The 24,729-nt window shown below is 43.5% G+C and overlaps 1 long non-coding RNA gene across 3 annotated transcripts; it reads left to right on the top strand.

Moving 5' to 3' along the window:
• The first annotated feature begins 14 nt into the window (after nt 1-14).
• Nucleotides 15-16,063, top strand: LOC117872625. Of its 3 annotated transcripts, XR_004644535.1 has the most exons (6): nt 15-92; nt 2,921-3,055; nt 4,024-4,084; nt 10,315-10,379; nt 12,335-12,460; nt 13,522-16,063. It is a non-coding gene; the product is annotated as an uncharacterized LOC117872625 (long non-coding RNA). The 3 variants fall into 3 exon arrangements; XR_004644534.1 differs by lacking the exon at nt 15-92 and having other exon boundaries at nt 2,494-3,055; XR_004644536.1 differs by lacking the exons at nt 15-92; nt 4,024-4,084 and having other exon boundaries at nt 2,494-3,055.
• The last annotated feature ends 8,666 nt before the right edge of the window (nt 16,064-24,729 follow it).

The raw sequence follows: 24,729 nt of genomic DNA, 5'->3' as shown, positions 1-24,729 counted from the left end.
GCTGACGCATGCGCTGTGAGGCGATGCGGCAGGCTACGCCCACTCCCTAGCGGGTGGGGAAAGGATGGGGGTTGCAAGCTGCGCGTGCGCAGGTGGAGAGCGTTACGTACTTAAGAAGGGAACGCGGGGGTGGGGGATTGGAACGCTGAGGTGGACACGTCACGTACATTTCTCCTTGCTGTGTGTCTGTCTCAATGCGGTCCATCCCCCTGCCCTGTAGTGCCCCGCTCCCCAATGGGTCCCTATCGTGGGGGGCTTGGGGGTGATAGCAGCTCCCGCGCTCGTTTTTACTGAGCGGTTACATTGCCATAATGGAGCGTGCCGTAGTAGTAGCAGCACGGTAGTGAGCCGCTGGGTTAACTGTATTGCAGGAGGAACAGTGAGCCCCGTTCAGATATGAGGATCCCTCCACTGTGCAAGGTGCTGTACAAACGCAGAACAAAAAGATGGGATCTGCTGCCTTCTCTGCATAGGGATCCAATGCACCTCTTGCAGGCACTGCCTAGCTGGGAAGCCTCTGGGGTAGAGTTTCCCAGGGTGGCCCTTCCCAACAGAGAATACAGTGGAGTGGGGTCATATAGGCAGCGCAGCATTGTGTAGGGGGGAATGGGTAGGCAGACAGTGGCTGTTATTTTCCTTGTTTTGATGTGTAAGGGATTTCTGCTGTTTTCAAACATGCAAACCCAGGGGCACCACTTTTTTTATTTGTTGGGCAAGAGGAAAATCCCATGCCCTAATAGAGCTCAAATGTTCACATCTGGGTACCTGAACTTAGGCTTCAAAATTTCTTTAGGCACCTACACAAAAATGGACAGAATTTTCAAAAGTGCTGAGCATCCCCAGCTTCCATTGGCTTCAGTGTGATTTTGGGGGAGAGGTGTGGGGTGCTCAGCACTGCTAAAATGAGACCTCTTCTATTCAGCTGTCCAAATATGTATTTAAGAGCCTAACTTCAGACACCTAGGAGACAAAAGCTCAGAGGTAAGTCAAACACATGGTGACCTGAGAGAAGGGTTAGACTCTTGGGGGGAGCATGGGCAATTATAGCAGGGACAAAGGGGAGACAAGAGGAAACATAGCGGGGAAATGAAATCATTATCTTACGTGTGTCTACTAAAGCAAGACATATGGGGAATAAACAGGAAGAACTAGAAGTACTAGTGAATAAACACAACTATGACATAGTTGGCATCACAGCGACTTGGTGGGATAACACACAACTGGAATATTGGTGTAGAAAGGTACAGCTTGCTGAGGAAGGACAGGCAGGGAAAACAGGGAAGAGTTGATGCCTTGAATATCAAAGATGTATTCATTTGGATTGAGGTTGAGATGGAAATAAGATACAAATTTGTTGAAAGTCTCTGGGTATAAAAAGGGGTTTAAAAAAAACAAGGGTGGTGTCCTGCAAGTTCTTAAAATGCATTAGAGACCATTTTTTATTTTGGAAGGTGGAGAAAGCTACTAGGGCAGAGGCTGTTCTAGATTTGATTTTGACAAATAGGGAGGAACTGGATGAGGATTTAAAAGTGGAAGGCAGCTGAGGTGAAAGTGAGCATGAAATGACAGAGTTCATGTTCTAAGGAATGGTAGGAGGGAAAACAATAGAATAAAGAAAATGGATTTCAAGAAGGCAGATTTTAGCAAACTCGGAGTTGGTAAGTACGATCCCATGGGAAGCAAGACTAAGGGGAAAAACAGTTCAAGAGAGCAGTTTTTCATAGACATTATTAAAGGCACAAGAGCAAACTATCCCATTGCATAAGAGAGATAGGAAGTATTGTATAGCAAAAGATCATCTTGGCTTAACCAGGAGATTTTCAATGATCTGAAACTCAAGAGTCCTACAAAAAGTGGAAACTAAGTCAAATCATGAAGGATGAATACAAACATCCTGGAATATAAACAGCACAAGCATGTAGGGACAAAATTAGAAGGGCCAAAACACAAAATGAAATTAAACTAGCTAGAGACAAACGGGAACGAGAAAACATCCTACAAATACTTTAGAAGCAGGAGGAAGGACAAGGACAAGGAAGTCCCATTACTCAATGATGGGGGAAAGACAATAACAGAAAATGTGGAAATGGAAGAAGTGCTAAATGACTTTTTTGTTTGAGTTTTCACCAAGAAGGTTAGTAGTAATTGGACACATTAACATACTGAATGCCAGTGAAAATGTGTAGGATCTGAGGCTAAAATCGGGAGAGAACAAATTAAAAATTACATTAGACAAATTGGATGTCTTCAAGTTGGCAGCACCTGATGAAATACATCCTAGAATACTCAAGGAGCTCTCTGAGGAGATATGAGCCATTAGTGATAATCGCTGAAAACTCATGGAAGACGGGAGAGATTCCAGAGGACTGGAAGAGGGCAAATATAGTGCTAATCTATAAAAAAAAAAATGGGGATAAGGGCAACCTGGGGAATTACAGATCAGTCAGCTTAATTTCAGTGCCCGAAAAGATAATGGAACAAATAATCAATCAATTTGCAAATACCTAGAAGATAATAAGGTGATAAGTAACAGTCAACATGGATTTGTCAAGATCATGTCAGGCCAACCTGTTACAGGATGTTGTGTAGTAATAGACTCGATGGGCTCATAACAGTTTTAATTTAGTTGTTTTGCAGGACCCCCGCCCCTATAGACAGATGCTTGAGGGATAAAAGATCGTATCATCTGGTGTCGTTTAAAATAAAATAGGGAGGTAATGATAAGGATGCAAAGCAGGGAAGTAATTTATTGAAGGTAAGATGCAGTAATGGGAGAGGGGGAAGCAATGTATATAAAACAGAACAAACTGAATATATAACAGCTCCGTGATTTATATCCCAAGGTAGCCTTGAAGCCCAGACCCCACCAATTACCTTAATAGACTACAGGCCTATGAATAACGATTAATGTTACTTTCAGATGGATGACACCGAGACACAAAACGGACGGCGTGTCAACTCAGTCTGCCTCAGCTTCAGCGGGATGGATCCGGACCTTCTACTGTGATGTTGGAATCTCACAGGAGGAACTCAGATCAGACATGATGTTACTCAGGTAAACTCTGACTTCTTGGAGATGTTGATCTTGCCTCTCGAAGACCGCGCAGATAGAATGGACATGGGCTGCACTGGGTTTCTATATATCCTTCTGTCTCTGGGCAGAATAGTTTAGGGTCAGGTAGTACTTTCTCACCTTTTGGGTTGCTAGGTAGATTAAGTCTGTGCAGCAACCAGTCAGGCAATTATGCCTCAGAAAGGGTGCCAAACTAATGGGGGGAAAAGGACACAAATATGGAGTTCCAACTAAAACTTACAAAATTCAAGATGGCGATTTCAATAAAATCACAAAATAACATATACAAACAGTTCTAGTAGTACATAAAATAGATACAGCTTACAATCCTAATAACTTTCTTTGACAGGATAACAAGCCTTGTAGATGGGGGAAGCGGTAGATGTGGTATATCTTGACTTTAGTACGGCATTTGCCCTCTGAGGATTGGACAAGAAGCAATGGGTTTAAATTGCAGCAAGGGAGGTTTAGGTTGGACATTAGGAAAAATTTCCTAACTGTCAGGGTAGTTAAGCACTGGAATAATTTCCTAAGGTGGTTGTGGATCTCCATCCTTTGAGGTTTTTTAAGAACAAGTTAGACAAACACCTATCAGGAACGGTCTAGTAACTAGACTCTAGTTATTACTTAGTCCTGCCTGAAGTGCAGGGGACTGGACTAGATGACCTGTCGAGGTCCCTTCCAGTCTTACACTTCTATGATTCATAAGTATTGCCAACCCCAGACATTCAAAATTCAGTAATTGGGACTACCAAAATCATTAGAGTAGCTAAAAATTCATGAGATTTTAAGAAAACTATATGGGAACCTTTTCTTTTTGCCTTCTGGTTTTTGAGCTTTAGAGAACTGTGCTCCCTTTTCTACTTTCCATCCTTTTCCTTCCTTCCCCTTCATTCCACAAAAACATGCTCCCTCCACCGCTCTTCCTAACCCTCTGTGCTTTCCGACAGTCTTGTTTCAGCACTGCACTGATGCAGGGGAGATGGAAGAAGTACAGAGGACAGCAGACAGGTTGGTAGCTAGATGCATGTGATGATGGTGTGGCTAAATTGTCTATAAGCTTGCCCCTCAGAACACTGCCCGGAGTCGGATGGAATTTAGTGTCTGACTCCCTGTGGGCAAAGAGGGGTCGCTTAAAGTCTCATCTGGATGAGGGAGATCACAGAGAGCTTTGGGGAGGAATTGTCCTTGAGATGCATATTTCTTCAGTCTTTATGCTGGAAATTTGCACTGAGAAAGTTGTCCAAAGTTGGGGGGCGTTTGTAAACGTAGATAAAATACTGTTTTTGTAAAACCAGTCAGGCCCTGGGAAGTGAGTCATTCTTGATTTTCAGGGACATGTAGCCACACTACTCAAGAAGCCATTTAGTTTCAGAGTAGGAGTGGATGGCATGCTTTTAGCAGAGGAACAAAATGGTGTCTGCAGTGATGTGTTTGCAGTCCGTGTTCATGCCATGAATAAATCTGTTTTCAAAGTCTTTGATTTTACCCTTGAACATCTGAAATCATTATGTGCAATTATGGGTTATACCATGTCACCTTCTAAAATCAAGGTCCTAAGTTCTTACAGGGCAGAATAGATGAATAGTGATTTGCTGCAAGTCACTTAACTTCTTTAATTTCTGTAAAATGGAAATGATAAAACCTATGATAGTGATGTATGGATGGAAAGCACATAAAGCTGTTAAGGGTTCTGAATACTTATTATCTTTGTTTCTGCACTCTCAGCTTTGTAGAATACCGTCTCTTTGGTATTGAGAAGTGCCATAAATTTAGACCTGGATCCTGCAACTTGCTCAGTGCATTCTCTTGGAAGTGCATTCATCTCCCATTGATTCAGTGTTGTGGGTTCTCCGCACCTCAGAATGGGAGGTCTCAAGTTTGTATTACAAAGACCATTTTGGTTTGGAAACATTTTTGGTCTGGTACAATAGTTTAGTTTTATTTTATGTGGACTTATCTTGTGAAATTTTATATGCTTAGCTCACTGATTCACTCTTTTATAGGTTTGATTCTGCTGTTGTTTCACAGCCTGTAATACTATGACTGAAACATATTATAAAATTAAAGGTATTATTGGCCAGCTGTATTTCTTTTTCGTTGTTCAAATTACCTGTATAGACAGAAAAAACAAAAATCTTAAATACCTCACCCCAGTTACCCAGGTCTCCAGGCTGAATTTCTATACCAGGCCTTACGTGGGGCAAGAGCTATTGAGGAGCTGACTCAGGAAAGCAGCTGTATTTAGGAAGGGCACATAAGCACCTGCTTATGGCCCCTTTAATTAATGAGGCTTATGCATGTACATAACTTTAAGTACATGCTTAAATGCCCTTCATGAATAGGGATTCTTTCCTGAATCAGGACCCTTGTGTGGAATGCAGCAATCTGCCTTTTGAATGGATTAGATCTCTGTCAGCTTGCACAGGCTATCTATTCAGGTCCAGGTCAGGGGAAGCAATGCGTCCAGTGGACAGAGCACTAGATTTGGAGTTAGAAAGTCTGGATTCTCTATGTATGCACCAAGTGCTCTCTCTCCTCCTTCCATCCACTTTCATGAATATTTCCAGTGACAGTCCCTTCCTTCCTTGTCCTTGACCAGTTATTCCATGAATTAGGCTTTAAGGTCTTCAGGACAAGGATCTAATCTGTTCATGTATTTATAAGGAGCCAGCTACAAACATTACAGAAGGTTTGAAAAATTCTACCTGCCCTGGACGAGCACTTTTTTGTGACTAAAATATTACTACTCCACCCCAATCTCTCTTCATTTTACTTGTCGTCATGATGGGGATGGGCAAGTAAGTTTTTTGCCTGTACTTATAAATTTTCATGAGTTTTACAAGGCTGAATTTGTGGCAGTAGATAAGTAATAAATAATAACTCTCAGCAGAGAGAAACATTTATTATCCTATAGTGTAATATGCTAATGTAGATTTGGTTCTGGATATTCATTGTTTATAAGCAGCAGCCCTGTCTTATATTTTGTGTCTCTTCATACATTTTTAGGATGAGAAAATGCTTTCTGGAGTATTTTTATTTTAGCTTTCTTTTGGCAGTGTCTGTTTCTTGCTGGGTCTTTGAATCCCTGCCTTATTTTAATTAATGGTATTTTAGGCTTTTGTGCAGAACCCAGCTATATGGTGATGGGTATTATGTTAAAAAAAAAAACAACAACAACAAGAGAATAAACCTACACCTCTTACCCTCCTGCCCTCCAGCCCCTTCCCATCAGCATCTCCTCTCCCTACACTTGTCTTTCTGTTTAGCTAATCTCCATCTAACTAAACTCCACCAGAAACAAATCATGGAACTAACATTTGCCACCATTATGTTGTTTTCTAGGCTTGTATGTTATATGCCTTTCCCCTGTCCATTATCCATCTTGTCTGTTTATAGTAAGCTCTTTGTGGCAGGGACTGGTTGCTATTCTGTGTTTGTGCAGTGCCTAGCAGAGTAGTGCCCCATTCTTGGTTGGTTCCTAGGTATTACAGAAATAAACATTATTATTATTAATAATAAATAGAACGGTGTGGTTCTGCCATCTTGTATATTTTTGGCAATGATTTTAAAGTGTCAAAGAGACTGCATTTGAAAGCAAGTTGTATAAATATCTCAACACCATGTTTAATATATTTGACTACATACAGAGCTTTGACGGGGCTAGAATAGGTCTTGCAAAGATGTTATAAAATATAGGGAGTTAAACCCATGTACACAACAACTATAATACTTAGCAGTGTCCTTTAAAAGAGAGTTGAGGGTTTTTTTTGAGACGGCAGGAGTGGGTGAGTACAATTGAACAGGGCAGATTGTTAGAACTGAAAAGCGAAGCAGTCAAATTATCCATAGTATGAGCCGTAGCACAAACTTCCCATTGCTGCTCCACTGATTTGCCTCATCCTTGATTGGGATCAAAGGGTAATCAGTTTTCACTGCCATCCAGGCCTGGTGTTCTATGCTGAAACTTGTAGCAAGGATGACACTGTCAGCTGGGATGGTTTTTAGATGTGGGCACTTATCCACTAGACTAAGACCACAAAACTCATTTAACACAGGCTACCAGACAGATATCAAATTATCAGTGTTTTGATCCATGCAATACTTAGTGGTGTGACTGTTAACACTTCTGTTTTTCATGGATTGCACCTTTAAATCTCTAAGGCCTCTGCTGTCAGCAGAGACAGGTAGATATTTTGTGTTCAGTTAGTGCAGACTGTCACAGAGGAGACACCAGGCTGGTAGCAAGGGGGAGGCAATAGAGGGCATCTCCCCATCCCCTCCTCACTGCTTTTCCTGCTGCCCCTTGGGTACTTAGCAGACTCATGTAAGCCAGAAGAGATTTGAATATCCTCTTGTCAAGGGCTGCCTGCTGCATCCCAGGGGCTGGAAAGGAAGAGAAAGAGCAGCTCTTTCCTGCTCACAGGGGAATTAGGTTAGGTATTCGACTCACTCTCCTGAATCCCTACTACAAGATAGCTGCCTTCCCATTGCAGGTATCCAGTGCAGCCCACAGGATCACTGAGAATCACTTAGCCTGGAAAAAAGCCAGCAGATAAATTGTAGAAGGCAAAGTGTGAATTTGCTGGAGTGGGGGCCGAAGCACAGTCTAAAATGGCTGGATGTGTGTGTATGTGGGAAGGCACACGGTCGTTTTACCGAGAGAGACACAGGTTTTGTTGCTTGGGCAGCCTGAGAGGGACGAGAGACGGGATCAATTGACCAAGGGCATGTCTTCACTACCCGCCGGATCGGCGGGTAGCAATAGATCTATTGGGGATCAACTTATCGCGTCTAGTGAAGGCGCGATAAAATCGATCCCTGATCGCTCTGCCGTCGACTCCGGAAATCCACCGCGGCAAGAGGCGGCAGCGGAGTCGACGGCGGCGCGGCAGCGGTCGACTTGCCGCCGTCCTCACAGCCAAGTAAGTCGACCTAAAATACGCCACTTCAGCTACGCTATTCACGTAGCTGAAGTTGCGTATCTTAGGTCGACCCCCCGCTGTAGTGTAGACCTAGCCTAAGGGAGGAAGGGGGAGGCAGAGGACCAGTAAGTTGCATGGCTTGGTGAGGACAGACGCAGGAGGGACAGGAAATCAGTTGGGGGTTCTGAAGGAAGGGGGTCAGTTAGCTGAGGCAAATGCTCAATTGACTGGAAGAACTGGGGCTGACATAGGGTTGCCAGAACACCAGGTCAAAAAGGGATCCTGGCAGCTATGGTCAGCACACCTGACCTAGCCGTTAAGAGTCCGGTTGGCCACAGTGGCCAGCTCTGCGCGGCTCCCAGAAGAGGCGACATGTGCCTTTGGCTCCTAGGCACAGGTGTGGCCAGGGAGGCTCTGGGCACTGCCCCCACCTCAAGCACCAGCTCCGCAGCTCCCATTGGCCGGGAACCATGGCCAATGGGAGATGCAGGGCAATGCCTGTGGATGGGAGCAGTGCGCAGAGCACCCTGCCCCTGGCCGCCCCTTCGCCTAGGAGCGAGAGGGACATGTCGCCACTTCCAGGAGCCACCTGAGGTAAGAGCTGTTTGGAGCCCTCAGCCCTCACCTCAACCTTCTGCCCCAGCCCTGAGCCCCCTCACACCCCCAAACTCCCACCCAGAGCCTGTGCCCTGCACCCCCTCCTGTACCCCAACCCCCTTCCCCAGCCCTGAGCCCCCACGCCCACCCAAACTCCCTCCCAGAGCCCACACCCCCTCCTGTACCCCAGCCCTGAGCCCCCTCCTGCACTCTGAACCTCTCAGCCCCAGCCCGGAGCCCCCTCCTGCACCCCAAACCCCTCATCCCTGGCCCTACCCCAGAGCCTGCACCTTCAGTCCAGAGCCCTGACCCCCTCCCGCACCCCAACCTCCTGCCCCAGCCCAGAGCCTCCTCCCACACCCTGAACCACTAATTCCCAGACTCACCCCGCAGCCCTCACCCCTGCACCCCAACCCTCTGCCCCAGCCCTGAGCACCTCCCACACTCCAAACCCCTCATCCCCAGCTCTGTTGGGTCGCAGGCATCAACGATTTTCTTCAACGGGGTCGCCAGAAAAAAAGTTTGAAAACCACTGCTATGGAGGATCCTAAGATAGATAGGGCCTTTATTTCTTAATTTTATATCATAAATATCTGTGATTTATTTTGTCCTGGGAAATCTTTGGAATATCTTTGCTTCTGAGGGTTTAAAAATTATTTTTCATTCCACTAAGGGATCTTAATGTGATTGTAAGTCTTTGTTTATTTGCTGAGCATCTCTACATGATTTACAATGAGAAGAATGATGATTTCCCCTCCACAATGGCTGTGGAAGTGTGCGTGTGAAGGAAGGGCATACTAAGGGATTAATGTTAGGAAAAATGATAGCTAAGATTCTTTGTTCTGAAGGAAGTGATTAAGTGTCTGTGCTCTATTTCCCTGCATCAGCTTCATTAATTTAAGAAGTGCCACTAGATCAGCCTTCAGCACTGTGGGCACGAAAGAAATTGTGCTAGTCTCAAGCAGTCAACAAGCCCCATCTTTTGATTTGCACTGCTTAAAATTCAGTGAAGATAACATGAATAATGTAATGTGTGGCAGTGGAGAAGGTGCAGCATGCTGTTAGAATAGATTTTTATCAGTGAATTTATTGTGTGCATTTTTAAAGTTGACCTTTTAATCCAAAATTTTTATTCAATAACATTCAGAAGAACTGAGGAACATGGTCATTTTGAATATTTGTATCTCCATTGACATTAAAAATATGATTTTGACAGAAACAAGGATTGTATAAAAAAAAAAGACAATGAAACTCTAAGGGTGTGAAGAATCCAGAATAAAGTTTTGAAAGGGCAAATAGAGGATAAAGAAGTTAACTGAGAAATAGATGCATCAGTGAGACAGAGGACACATTTATGTATGAGAGGTGATTAAAGAGAAACTATTTCATTAATGTTTTCCCTGATAAAATACTTGCAATATTTTATTTCAGCATAATGCTAGTACTGCTGAAGGCTAAGATTGTACTTCCAATATAGTGTATTTCTTTATTTTCAGCCACAGGTAAGTTAATAGTTTGTGGGCTGACTTTTTATATTAAATATAATTTTATTTATGTATTCAGCATCATCTAGGAGTGTCAACAAAGATTAAAAGATTAAAAAATAACTCCGGGCAACAGTTGGCCACAAAACCAGGGTGTGCCTCCTTTTGGCTCTCTTTTCCTCGCTGACAATAGATAATAGTAATTTTGTTCAATTCTCTCTGTGGTCCTTTTCAGCGTATGTATGCAAACATTAGGAGAACTGGTCAGATGACATGGACTCCAGTGCCAGCAATATACAGGTGACACATCTCTACCTATCCTACACAGAGCCGGCCTTCAATATGGGCCAACGGGGCAAAAGCCTGGGGCGCCGTTATAAGCGGGGTGCCTCGGGTGCGGGAATGCCCATCCCCCGCTGCTGCTCCTGGCCCCCGCATTGGAGCCACCCCTGGCTAGCTGCTCCGGGGGGGTTCCTGTCAGCTGGGCAGAGCCGGGGGAGGGGGGCACTGGTGTCAGGGTGTCCCCCTCCCCCCGCCCATGTATCCCATCTCCGCAGAGTGGGGGAAGAGCGGGGACAGGGCTCAGGAGTGAGATGGGGGCTGCTGCTGTCTGAACAAGCCTTCAGACTGGTGAGTGCCACTCTGCTTAAAGGGACAGCGCTCTGCTCTCACACACATTCTCTCTCTCACACACAGACACACACACACACACACACACACACACACAGTGTGTGTGTGTGCGCATGTCTCTCTCTTTCACATACATACATACATACACAGACACACACTCTCTCTTTCGCACTCAACCCTCAAAACATACTTGTGTTGGTGGTGTTACTTCTTGGTACTTCCTGCAATGCACACATATTCTCTGTAATTTTATTCTTTCAAAGTGCAGTTATTTTAGTGTTTTGACTGGTCTATGCATTTCATAATTTTGTTTCTTTTTTATGCTTAAATTTAATTCCTTGAGTAGTGAGTTCTAAAATGCCTAACCTGTTCTGGCTGGAGTAATTATCATTATTACTTTTATTACCGTGTTGTTCTTTGTCATTGGTTATTTAAAGTGGTACCATCAAATAATAGTATCCTTTTAGAATGTAACTTTAGCTTGTACTAACCTTAGCAGTGCCAGTTTAAAAACCATTAGCTAAACACATAACTTTAGACGCTAGGCAGATGAAGGTTGCTTTTTTTTAAATTGTATTTTTAGTTATATCTGTAAAATAACTTGAAATTTTCATGAAAATAAATGAAGTTCCAACTAGGATACCAATAGCAATGATGGAGTCAAATGTTAGTGAGTCATGTACATGATTGTGATCAGTGAACATAAATGCCGAAGTAATTAGAAAAATCAATTCCCTTCCTTAATAAAAGAGAAAAAAACCCTTAATCACGTATGTTAAAATTAAGTATGTTTTTAGTGGAGTGAAAAACAATTGACTAAAATAACAGTGTAACAGAGTGTGTCTGCTAGAGAAAGTTAGCAGATTTTATTTATTTTTATTTATTTCTACTAAAGATAGAGTACAAATGTGTGTTTCTGATATTTGTGTTAAAGCTCCAGAACTGGTACCTCAAGGCTTGGGATTGGGAATATCTTGCTGTATTATCTTCTGATTGTTCTAAACTTACATATAAACTTTAAATGTGGCTTTAATTGGTGTTTTTATATATATATTTATCTTTCGTTATATAACAATTAGATGATGTGCTCCTGTCAGCTAATTCCTATGTTATTATCTGCAAAAACCCTAGAGTTTTCAGGTGCCTAAGAATCTCTGGAATCATAGTTGACATTTCCTCCTACCCCGCAAAATCTGAAATGGCGCCCCAGTGAGCCAGGGATGGCCAGAGGGCTACAGGAGGGCCGTGGGCTCTGGCAAGATGCAGCCCCATGTGATAGCACGACACCTGCTTTGAGTCTAATGCCGAGCACCAGGCACCACAAGCCACAGCAGCAGCACAGAAGTAAGGGTGGCAATACACCATATGCCATGCCACCGTTAAATCTGTGCTGCTGCTGGGGGTGGCATTGCCTTCAGAGCTGCATACCCAGCCAGCACCCGCTGGTATCAGGCCACCCTGCCAGTGCTTAATTTGTGTTGGCATCTCTTTCAATACAAATTAAATACTGGGGGAGGCAGCAGGGCCCAGAGGTGATGGGGTTGGGGAGAAGTCTAGGGATCCCATGGGGACGAAGGGTGATGGGGAAGGGGTGTGCCAAAATACAAGTTACCATTTTCCCTAAGGCCAGCCCTGCTCCTACATCATATACAGCCACATTACTACCACCAGGATGGCTCGGTGCATGGAAGAAATGAGCTCATGGATGAAGAACAGTTGGCTGAAGCTGAACTTAAACAAGACAGATGCAGGTGGGCAGAGGAAAGTATTTTGAAGAGTTTGAAGCCAGGGTGCAGTCTCCTTTGGTTGAAGCTGCTACCCCACAATTGGTCAGTTCAGTCCTTAGTTTAGTACTTTTGGATTCCTCGGTGACACTAAGCTCTCACGTAGCAGTATCCCCAAGTAGTATTTTCTACCATCTCCTGTTAGCAAGGAGCAAGCCTGCTGACAGTAATTCCGGGCCCCAGGGCAGAACAGTCAATGGGCCTACACACACACACAGACACACACAGACACACACAATGTGCCTGACAATTTGAGCTGTGCTGTGCCTGCACTGGCTGGTGCCCAGTGAGCTGCTGGCTGAGCTGCCCGGTTGGGTTGCCAACTGTCTTAATTGCACAAACCCAAAGACCCTTGCCCTGCCCGGCCCTTCCCTGAGGCCACACCACTGTCCTGTCTCTTCTCCGAGGCCCCGCCCCCTGCTCACTCCATCCCCCCTCCCTCTGTCACGTGCTCTCTCCCACCCTCACTCACTTTCACCAGGCTGGGGCAGGGGGTTGGGGTGTGGGAGGGGATGCGGGGTACAGGCTCTGGGAGGGAGTTTGGGTACGAGCTCTGGGAGGGAGTTGATGTGTGGGGTGCGAGCTCTAGGCTGGGGCAGAGGTTTGGGGTATAGGAGGGGCTAAGGGGGTCGGTGCTTACCTTGGGCAGCTCTCAAAAGCGACCGGTACACCCCTCTTGCAGCGGCTCCTAGGCAGGGGGCGCTGGGGGTCTCCGCGCACTGCTGCCCGCAGGCACCGTCCCCACAGTTCCCATCAGCGCTGGGGGCAGGAGCAGCACGTGGAGACCACCTGCCCCTCACCTTCCCCCCCCCCCCCAGGGGCTGTAGGGCTGTTCCCGCCGCTTCCGGGATCTGTGCGGACCAAGGGCAGGCAGGAAACCTTATAAATCACCCGGGTCCCTGGGCAGTTGCCCCCTTTACCCACCTCCCCTGTCGGCCAGCCTGGCTAGGAGACCCCATCCCATCCAGGTGGATCAAGACCTGGCCTCAGTTATTCACAGTATTTGTCACTTCTTGTCTGAACTACAGCAATGCGATGTACCTGAGCATGAAGCCTTCAAAGCTAAGGAAATTCCAGCTAGTACAGAATGCTGCAGCACGTCTCTTCATCAACATGGGCTACTGCCAACACATCAAACCTGTCCTCCACTCCCTATCCTGGCTTCCCATGGAATTTCAAATCAAGTTCAAGGTCTTGATCCTTACCTCAGGGTGCTCCATGGCCTGTCCCAGGATATCTAGAGACTGACTAATGCTCTGGAATGAAAATGGTGTTTGACAACTTTGCTCCTCTGGCACAGTGGAACCCCCCACAATAAGAGTAAAGTTCGTTCCTGTGAGATAGAACTTTTCAGGAAGACTGTACAAGGAGCTCTCTCCAAGACGGTACAAGGAGCTCCCTCAAGAAGAAACTGGGACTGACCTTGCAATCTTTGCTCATGCCAGGGTCTGTCTATCATTACAGCTTGTCAGATAATAGTCAGTAAATAATTTATTTGAAGAATTTTCCAATAAATGATTTTGCAAATATTTTTTCCAATGTAGAGAGCTGGGTAAAAATAATAAATCAGTCCTGAATATTTGTGAGTTTCACAACATTTTTGGAATAAAAAATTCTCAAGTAGTATTTGTCATTAGTCACCCATCTCTAGTGTTCATATGGCACACAATCACTAGGAACTAGAATAAAATTAAGGAATGCAAATGATTGAATCAAAGACAACTCTGCTATTTATTGCCTGCCACCTCTCTCCCCTACACATACAGTTGCTCCAATCCACTCTCCAATGGCCCTCTCCCTGCTGGTTCAGCAGCTCCAAGATGTTCTAAAGGTGGCCCATAATGAATGAATGAACCAAATTTCAACATTCTCGTTCAAAGGGTACTTGGATATTTGATGTCCCATAAGAATGATGTTTTGGTGACCTTTCATGGAAAGATCAATTTCAGGGCATAGTTAATTCACCTCCATGAGAGGCGGTAGCTATGTCGATGGGAGAGGCTGTCTCGCTGACACAGTGCTGTCTACATGGGGGTTAGGTCAGTATAACTCCATCGCTCAGGTTTGTGGATGTTTTACACCGCCGAGAGACATAGCTATACCAATATAGGTCTGTAGTGTAGACCAGACCTCAGGAATTGTTTTTCCTGTGCTTTAATGGCCCCTGGCATTACAAATTCCAGGTGTTCTAAAATCATGAGTCAGGGCCCCAAAATCATAAGAGTGAATTAAAAATCATGAGATTTTTAAACAATACACTTTGGGTTCTTTTTCTTCTTTGGCTGCTTCCTGACGTGTTAGTAGCCCCTGGGTCACATTTTCAAGATTTCTTTGCAACCATGAGGACTAGAAACTTACTTTTTTAAAAATTGAAAGCTGTGATTCTCACTAAATCAAATGTCTCCAGAAGCTGGGTCTTTAAATAAAACACCAAATATCACAAACCCCATGATCAAATAGCAAGAGTTGGCAACACTAGTAATGAATAAGTGGGTAAAACATACAATGGAAACATGGAAATTAACTGTGTCAGTAAGTCATCCTTTCTGTATTTTACTAGCTATTTCTTAGGCCTAGTCTACACTTAAAAAGTTTTACCAGACTAGCTGTATCAGTTATGGGAGTGATTTTCTTTTGTTTGTTTTTACCAACATAGCTATGCCAGTAAAAGTTCTAGAATAGGTGCAATTATATTGGTATAATTGTACTTGTACCAGTATAGTTTATGCCAGATAGGAGAACTGGCATAAGTTATAATGATATAAGCACTTTTATTCTGACATAACTGTCTACACTAGAAGGTTTTACTGGTATAGCTATACCAATATAACTATACTGGCAAAACCCTTCTAGTGTAGACAGGACCTGAGACTCTTTCATGCCCATTTAAAGATATGAAACTTACAACACCTTACACATCACCTCTGATTATGGTGCCTTGTGTGACTAACCTTGAGTTTGTCACGTGAACTCTTTACCAAACAACATATTAAATAGTTTGTGCCGGGAAACCTATTTTGTATGTTTCTGTTTTTCATATTTTAAGGCTAGACACTGTCTTTATTTTGTTTCTTGGCCAGCACTGTTCATATTGTGAGTAATTAACAAATAAAAATTCTGACAGCAATTTTAAAGAGAGATTTTTTTGTTTTCTGAATGTAATCTTTTTAATGTTTAAAGTATATTTTTAAAATATCCTAAATTAAGTAACATTGCTCCAAGGAATTATTTTTAATGCACTATATAAGAACATGTAAATGGGTGTTGCCCACATGTATTTCTATTTTTCCAGTTCTCTCAGGGATGGGTTACTGATCTGTTTAACTTTTTGTTAAAAAAATTCAAACATATTGATCCATCCTGAAGTGAGTAATATGAAATCTTAAGTAATATCAAGGTTGGGAAAGTTGGAAGGTTTTTTACAATTATCAGAGCCATCTGGTCTTCCTTCATTTAGAAGATAATGAAGTACATGGTTTTTGCTGAAGTTTTCTACCCACAAGACTTATTGGTGGGGGGGGAGGGATAGCTCAGTGGTTTGAGTATTGACCTGCTAATTCAATCCTTGAGGAGGCTACATAGGGATTTGGGGCAAAATCAGTACTTGGTCCTACTAATGAAGGCAGGGGGCTGGACTCAATGACCTTTCAGGGTCCCTTCCAGTTCTGTGAGATAGGTATATCTCCATATATTAATTAATTATTCTGCTGTCTGATGTGATCATCTCTGTCTGGGCTTTTTTCAGAAATGCCTTTTGTGACTTACATACATCCATGGCAGGATTTCCTAGAGCGAAAAGGCGGGTATTCTTTTATGCACTCCCCAGAAGGGCTTTTCCGTGTATGCTGTTCAGTTTGAAAAACATGTTTCTGAAGGGATCAGTTTGTAACGTTTTGTGGCACTAATTTGTTTTTGTAAATGTAACTTTTATGTTCTATGCTACTGTTGTTAGAGTCAAAATCTGCTCTTTAATTATGGCACTTCCTGCATAATGCTATTAAACAAGCCTCTAACATCACAAGATTGTCCTAATTACATCAGTAATTTTATTCAATTTAGGTTTCTTTTATATGTCTCTGTGCATGTTTAAGAAAGGAGCACTTATCTAAAAGCATTCATTTTTGCATGGGAATATTAATTGAAATAGGCAAGTAAGATGGCAAGAATTCCTCAGTGCTGCTATATGCTGGTCATTTTCATTTCTAATGCTCAGGAAACAGGTCTGACTGTTCCATAGTGCCTCCACTTTACCCAAGTATAGTGCAATTACAGATCATGAGATTTCATTGATAGCTAATCAGGTGAATAAAAATGGACTCCATACTTGTTGTTTTGTAAGAATTGGTTTGTCATGGCAGAGAGATGTAACACCCATCAAAGAGTTAGGTTGGAAACAGTAGCTGTGACAGGTTGCAAGAAACTGTCACCTGTTCTTAGCATATATTCGGCTAGCGGATTTGTTCTGATGATAGAATACTGTGAGCACTGCTAGAGGGCACACAACTATTTAAAGGGATACTATCCTATTCCTCTGCACTAAAGCTTTTTGGTTTGTTTTATTGGTTACATGGATTGTTATGTGCTATCCAGCTGGATGGTTGTTTTGGATGGAGCACTGTAGAAACTCCAAGCATTTTTTCTACAACTTGAACAGTTCAATCTTATAAACTCAGTTACCTTTTTTTTTTTTTCTCCAACTTGCCTTTAGACTTGGGTGAATGACTATTCATCCAAATTCAGCAGAGACCAACCAGAAACAAAACACAACCTCATGATAATTTAGGAACAAGGTGGCAGGTTAATATGCAGTCACTAAGCAACAGTGTTGGGGCTATATTGTGACTGTAAAACCCACAGCTCGGCAAGGGGGCAGAGGGTTGGAGAAAAGCAACCCACCAGCAGTGGTTCACAGAGACATTCTCTCTGTGGAGGTGATAGGCAGAAATGGTCTCCAGAGAAGCTGGGAGAGCACGCTAAGAAGTAGTGCAGCATGCACCATCTCCAACTTAACCACAACCTCACCCCGTTCATGGTGTCTAGTGGCATTATGGCTCCCTTGGTGCTTGGATTGAGGGAATGTGAACACTTGGATCTTGGCTTCTCCCTGTGCGCGCTCTCCACCTCTCCTCATATGTGCACATGGAAGAGAAGATAGAATCTGTCCATAGTACATTCCCTGGGCGTGAAAATAACCACGGTTATCTATCTGTCTGTCATACTTATATGCCCCCCCATTAACATAGTAGCTGAGCATCTCACAATCTTTAAATGTATCTATGAATTGTGAGCCAAATTCACCAGAAGTTCTAGGTGCAAAGGACTTATAGAATGAAGCCCTATAGCAAGAAGTGGGACCACTAAGCACTGAGGATGGGGTGGAGATTAAAGATAATCTAGGGATGGTCCAACACCTAAACAAATACTTTGCCTCAGTTTTTAATAAGGGTAATGAGGAGCTTTGAGGTAGTGGCAGGGTGGCTAATGGAAATGAGGATATGGAAGTAGAAATTACCCCATCTGAGATGAAAGTTAAACTTAAGCATCTTACTGAGACCAAACCGGGGAGGTGGGAGGGGGGCGCGCGCTGGATAATCTCCATCCAAGAATGTTAAAGGAACCGGCAAATGAAGTTGCACGCCCAGTAGTAAGGACTTTTAATGAATTTGCAAACTTGGGGGTCAGACCCAATAACTGGAGAATTGCTTATATACTACCCATTTTTAAGGAAGGGAAAAAAATAATCCGGGAAACTATAGACCAGTTAGTTTGACCTCAATTGTGTGCCAGTTCTTAGAACAAATTTTGAAAGAGGAAGAAGTTAAGGTAGATCATGCCAGACCAACCTGATCTCCTTCTTTGAGATGATAAATGATTTTTTAAACAAAAGAAATGCAGTAGATCTACTCTACCTGGTATTTGATACAGTTCCACATGGGAAATTATTAGTAAAATTGGAGAAGATGGGGATTAATATGAGAATTGAAAGGTAGATAAGGAACTGGTTAAAGAGAAAACTACAATTGGTCATACTGAAAGGTGAACTGTCAGGCTGCAGGGAGGTTACTAGTGCAGTTCCTCAGGTCCCAAGACCTATCCCTATCTATATTAACATTTTTATGAATGATCTTAGCACAAAAAGCGGGAATGTGTTAAAATTTGTGGATGACATAAAGTAGGGCAATATTGCCAATATGGAGGAGAACTGGCATATAATGGAAGATCTGGAGGACCTTGAAAACTGGAGGAATAGAAATGGGATAAAATTTAATAATGCAAACTGCAAGGTCATGCACTTAGGGATTAACAACAACAATTTTTGCTATAATCTGGGGACATATCAGCTGGAAGCGACAGAGGAGGAGGAGGAGGAGAAAGACCTGTCTCTATTGGTTGATCACACGATGACTATGAGCCAGCAATGTGAGGCAGCCATGAAAAAGGCTAATGCAGTCCTAGGATACATCAGATGAGGTATTTCCAATAGAGAGAGAAAAGTGTTCATACCATTATACAAGGCACTGGTGAGACCTCATCTGGAATACTGTGTGCAGTTCTGGTCTCCCATGTTTAAGAAAGATTAATTCAAACTAGAACAGGTGCAGAGAAGGTCTGGAAAAGGAATGGAAAACCTACCTTATGAGAAGAGACTCAGAGCTTGGCTTGTTTAGCCTAACCAAGGATGCTGTGGGGAGATATGATTGCTCTCTATAAATACATCAGAGGGATAAATACTATGGAGGAAGAGGATTTATTTAAGTTAAGCACCAATGTTGACATAAGGACAAATGAATATAAACTGGTCATCAACAAATTTAGGCTTGAAATTAGATGAAGGTTTCTAATACTCAGAAGAGTGAGGTTCTGGAACAGCCTTCCAAGGGAGCAGTGGGTGGAAAAAAACTAACTGGTTTCAAGACTGAGTTTGATAAGTTTATGGAGGGGATGGTATGAGAAGACTGCCTACACTGGCACATAGCCAATCTGTGACTGCTAGTTGCAAATATCTGCAGCGGCTGGTGATGGGACAGTAGATGGGGAGCTTTCTGAGTTACCACAGAGAAATCTTTCCCAGATATTTGGCTGGTGGGTTTTTGCCCATGTGCTCAGTGTCTGTTTGATCACTATATTTGGGGTTGGGAAGGGATTTTCTCCTGGGTCAGATTGGTAAAACCCTGGAAGGTTTTCACCTTCTTGTACATCATGGGGAATGGGTCATTTGTAGATTAAAACTAGTGTAAATGGTGGATTCTCTGTAATTTGAAAAGTCTTTAAATCATGATTTGAGGACTTCAGTAACTTGGCCAGGGGTTTGGGGTCTATTACAGGAGTGGGTGGGTGAGATTCTGTGGCCTGCAATGTGCAGGAAGTTAGACTAGATCAGGAATCGACAACCTTTGGCACGCGGCCCGTCAGATAAATCTGCTGGCAGGCCGGGACGGTTTGTTTACCTGCAGCGTCTGCAGGTTCGGCCGATCGCAGCTCTCACTGGCTGCAGTTCACTGTTCCAGGCCTGTGGGAAGCAGCGCGGGCTGAGGGATGTGCTGGCCGCCGCTTCCCTCAGCCCCCCATTGGCCTGGAACGGCGAACCGCGGCCAGTGGGAGCTGTGATCGGCTGAACCTGCGGACGTTGCAGGTAAACAAAGCGTCCCGGCCCGCCAGCGGATTTCCCTGACGGGCCACGGGCCAAAGGTTGCCAATCCTGAGACTAGATGATCATGATAATCCCTTCTGGCTGCAAAGTCTGAGTCTATGATTGACTTGATTACAATCTATAAGTACCTACATGTGGAACAAATATTTAATAATGGGCTCTTCAATCTATTGAATCCCTCTCTGCATAATCAATGTCATCAAAAGCTTTTATTTCAACTTGACATGCAGTGTTGATCACAGTGAACTCAGTTTTGAAGTCAAACAGGAATACGTCTGGGGTGAGTCATGTCTGCAATCCTCTTTAGCATTGCCATCGACTGGGTAATGCAGCGAACTTCAGAAGACATGCCAAGAGGCATTAAATGGACACCCTTGAAGACCTGGACTTCACAGATGATCTTGCTCTCCTATCATATACCCAACACCATATACAAGAAAAAACAACTCGACTCAACACATTCAGCCAGAAAATTGGACTGAAAATCAACTGCAATAAGACCGATATAATGACCTTTAATATTGCCTCACCATCACCAGTACAGATAGAGGATTATGTTCTCACCAATGTAGAAACATTCACATATTTGGGCAGCAGCAGCATCCAGGACAGTGGAACAAGCCAGGACATCCAGAACAAAATCAACAAAGCCAGGAACACCTTCAGGAGTTTAAATACAGTCTGGAAATCATCAAAATACAACACCAGAACCAAACTCAAGATTTATCAGAGCTGCATACTTTCAACATTACTTTATAGTGCAGAATACTGGGGAATGAGAAAGTATGACATGTCCAAACTGTCTTCATTCCATACAACCTGCTTCAGAAAAATCCTCTGTATCTTTTGGCCCAGAACAATCTCAAATCAAGATCTATTTACACAGTGCAGCCAAGAGGACATGAGCACCATCATTTCCGGCAGGCGTTGGAGATGAAATGTCCATGTGCTTCAGATGAGTAGCAATAATTCCGTCACCTGAGGAGCAATAAGATGAACACCTGAAGGCAAGCGAAAACGAGGCCTCCCGAAAACAACGAAGAGCTGTGGAAGCCAAGCTGAAAAACGTGGGGCACAGCTGGGGAACCATTGAAAGACTTGCCAGAAACAGACAGGAGTGGAGGAGCTTTGTCACTGCCCTAAATGCCAAAGGCGTAATGGGAACACGATGATGATGATGATGATGATCTTCAATCTATCAGGGAAAGGTGTAATATGATCCAATGTCTGGAAATGGAAGCTAGACAAATTCAGTCTGGAAATAAGGTGTAAATTTTTAACATCGAGAGTAATTAACCACTGGAACAAATGACTAATGGTTGTGGTGGATTATCCATCACTGACAATTTTAAAATCAAGATTGGGGGTTTTTTTCCCTAAAATATCTGCTCCAGGAATTATTTTTGGGGAACATCTAAGGCCTGTGTTATATAGGAGGTCAGACTAGATAATCACAGCCGTCCCTTCTGGCCTTGGAATCTATGAATCAAAACTTGCCTTAAGGAATATGCAAGTAAAGAACTCTCACATGGGATTGCTGTCAAGGCAGAGGAAATGATTGTCCTGAAAACCTTGACAATATCATTTTAATAGTGTGAAATTAGTGTTGGTGACAGGTGTCAGGCTGACAGCTTCAGAAACAGAAATCCTGTCTTCCCAGAGCCGGTCTGAAGTGGCTCCCGCTTCCCCACACCGTCCCACTGTGCTTCACCAAGAACTGGACAGGCCACCATCATAGTGATAGGGCAGTTTGTCCTTTATGCCCATTCACGCTTTGGCCTCTCTTTTGAGAGTGATAAGAGTGCCAATGGCCGTGACTTGTGGGATTCATTTTTGTAATATGGGCACCCGTCTAGTGGAGAAATGGACTGTCACCACCAGCTCACTCCACCACAGACATCAACCAATAGGCACCAGCTAATAGTTTATGGTCACCACTGATTTGGGCTGGATTCACATCACTGATACAGGGATTAAAGGTGTCACCCACCTTCTCTTTGATCCATCTGATTCCATTTTAGTGTATGTGATGCTGGCAAACCAGGTGCCAGCTCTCGCCAAGACTGCAGGCATTAGCTAAGAACAAACAAACTCATAGCTGGAGACCAAACCAGTTCATCTGTATGTTAGTTTTTCTCAAAATACATAGTTGTCTTATAAGAATATATTTAGTGTTTAGACTCTGAAATGCTTGTAAATTGCTGCACCCATTAATCTCACTTGCAATGTCTGTATTACATATTTTCTTACAGCATGGAAGTTTTGCTTTATAACTTCGAAAATGTGTACTCTGAACTTGTGAACCCAGGCACGGGCATTGTTCCCCTGCCCTTGCCCATCCAGAAAGACTATCAAAATCAGCTGGACCATCAAGGAACATCGCAATCCAAAGGATTGGTTAATGGCCAAGCCACACCTTGGAAATGCTATGTGCAAGGAAGCTCATCCTGTGGACTTGGAAGCTAAATGAAGGAAATAAAACTAAATCACAGGAAAATTTTCCATCTTTTTCAGTGTTCAAACTTTGACAGGGTTTGAGACACCAAACTGAAGTCAGAGATCTCCTGGGTCTGCCCTGAAAGACACTTTCAATTAACAGGTCACTACAACTCTTAGGATTGAGATGATAACCCCTTTGTATGTATAATTTTGCTTGCTGTAGCCTGTAAATAACTCTTATTTCTTTTTTCTAGTTAATAAACCTTTAGGTGGTTTATTACAGGATTGGCTACAGGTGTTGTCATTGGTATAAGATCATTCTAGGGTACCAATTGATCTGCGGTAAGTGACTGGTCTCTTGGGACTGGAAGCAGCCTGAATATGTACGGTGTGATTTTTGGTGTAAGTGACAATTTATCACAAAGTCCAGTTTGTCTGGAGGGCCTAAGGGGACCATCTGTGACTCCACGGTAAGACTGTCATAGTGATCCAGGAGTTCACATTTGTTACTGGCTTGGTGAAATCCAATTATAGAACTCACCACCAGTTTGCAGTGTCTGCCCTGGTTTTTACAGTCTGCACTGAGATCGGCACTCACAACCACGAGCCACTCCTGACAGCATGATAGTGTATTTTTAATAACCTTGTAATATCCACAAAAGCTTTTGAAAATCATGGTCTGTCTGGTTAAGTGTGTGTATGGTGGCGGGAAGGGGGAAGAAATCAAGAATTTTAGTTTTGATAGTGTGGATCTCAGTTTTACATGCAATGTATTTTACTCCCCAGGAGAGCAATCAACCTGTTACCAGTTTTACACCAGGTATTGTAGCAATAGCTATCAAGTTATGAATATGAAAGTGACTAAGCCAATGAGATAATATAACTATGTAATGTTAGCATGGGAGTGACTAAGCTGGTGCCTGTGTAAAGCATCTGGGCATGATGAGTGTGAATTTGATGTTTCCAAAACCTTGAGGAGCCTGAGACTGACCTGGGTGCTAATGCAGTTAAGAGTCCTCTCTCCAGCTAGCCTGCCTTTTGGGTGAGTATTAAACACAAGAAATAGTAGTGAAGAAATGATGCTGGAGATTGAGCAATGTAGCATATGAAATCTCTTGAAAACCTTTAATAATACAAGCACACGTTCAAACATGCATCTGAAAAATGAAAGTTCTGTTGTTTTTATAGATATCAAATTCTATAACAACACAATAGATTTATATCACATTTGATTTTAAAATACTCCTGATTACTTCTGGTTTCTAACCTTTTATGTCGTTGTCAAGAGAAAAACAAAATTTTATTTACATCTGAGCTTACAATCTCATTGCAATACTAGCAGACACATTTTACTGCAACAGGTGTTGGTGACACATTATAGAGCATAAATAACAGGCAGCTGTGAATTCTGCTGCTATAATTCCATCAAGGGGTCCTTGTTACAGTTCGTCAAACTAAAATAGTGAAGCTTGAATCATTTATTTAGTTGCCAGGATTTTCAGAATTGCTGAGCACTCAGCGCTTTTGTTAATTTCGTCTGCAGTTGTGTGTGATCAACACCTGAAAATTCCAAAGTCCAAAATAAAATGACAGCCCCAGAATTCAATATGTGCCTGATTTTTATTTTGTATATACATGGATCCTGATGTAAACAAATATTTACACTGCTCCTTAATCATCTGAGTGGAAAGCAGCACCTGATTGGATAAGCTTTGTGACTGGCAATTCTGACAAATAATTCTGGAATTTTTCATCACACCTGTGATCGCATGGATTATAATGCATTTAACTCTGTCATCCACAGGTTGATAATATTGTAATAAATATGCAGCCATAATCAGGGCCGGCTCTAACTTTTTTGCCGCCCCAAGCAGCAAAAAATAGCGCTGCCCCACCGTAACACCCTCCCCCCCCCGGAGTGCCGCACCGCCAAAAACCCCCCTACCAAGCGCCGCGCCGCCGAACAACCGCCGCCCCCCTCCGCGCTACTGAACACTCCCCACCCCCGGCTGCGCTGCTGAACCCCCCCGCACGGAGCACCACTGAACACCCCCCACCAAGCGCCGCGTCGCCGAACAGCCCCCGCCCCCCTGCCGCGCTGCCCCACACCCCCTGCACTGTGCTGCTGAACCCCCCCGCGCGGCGC

This window comes from Trachemys scripta, chromosome 2, assembly GCF_013100865.1.
Source record: "Trachemys scripta elegans isolate TJP31775 chromosome 2, CAS_Tse_1.0, whole genome shotgun sequence".
NCBI lineage: Eukaryota > Metazoa > Chordata > Testudines > Emydidae > Trachemys > Trachemys scripta.
The sequence above is the reverse complement of the archived record's forward strand: the minus strand, read 5'-3'. Positions and strand labels throughout refer to the sequence as shown.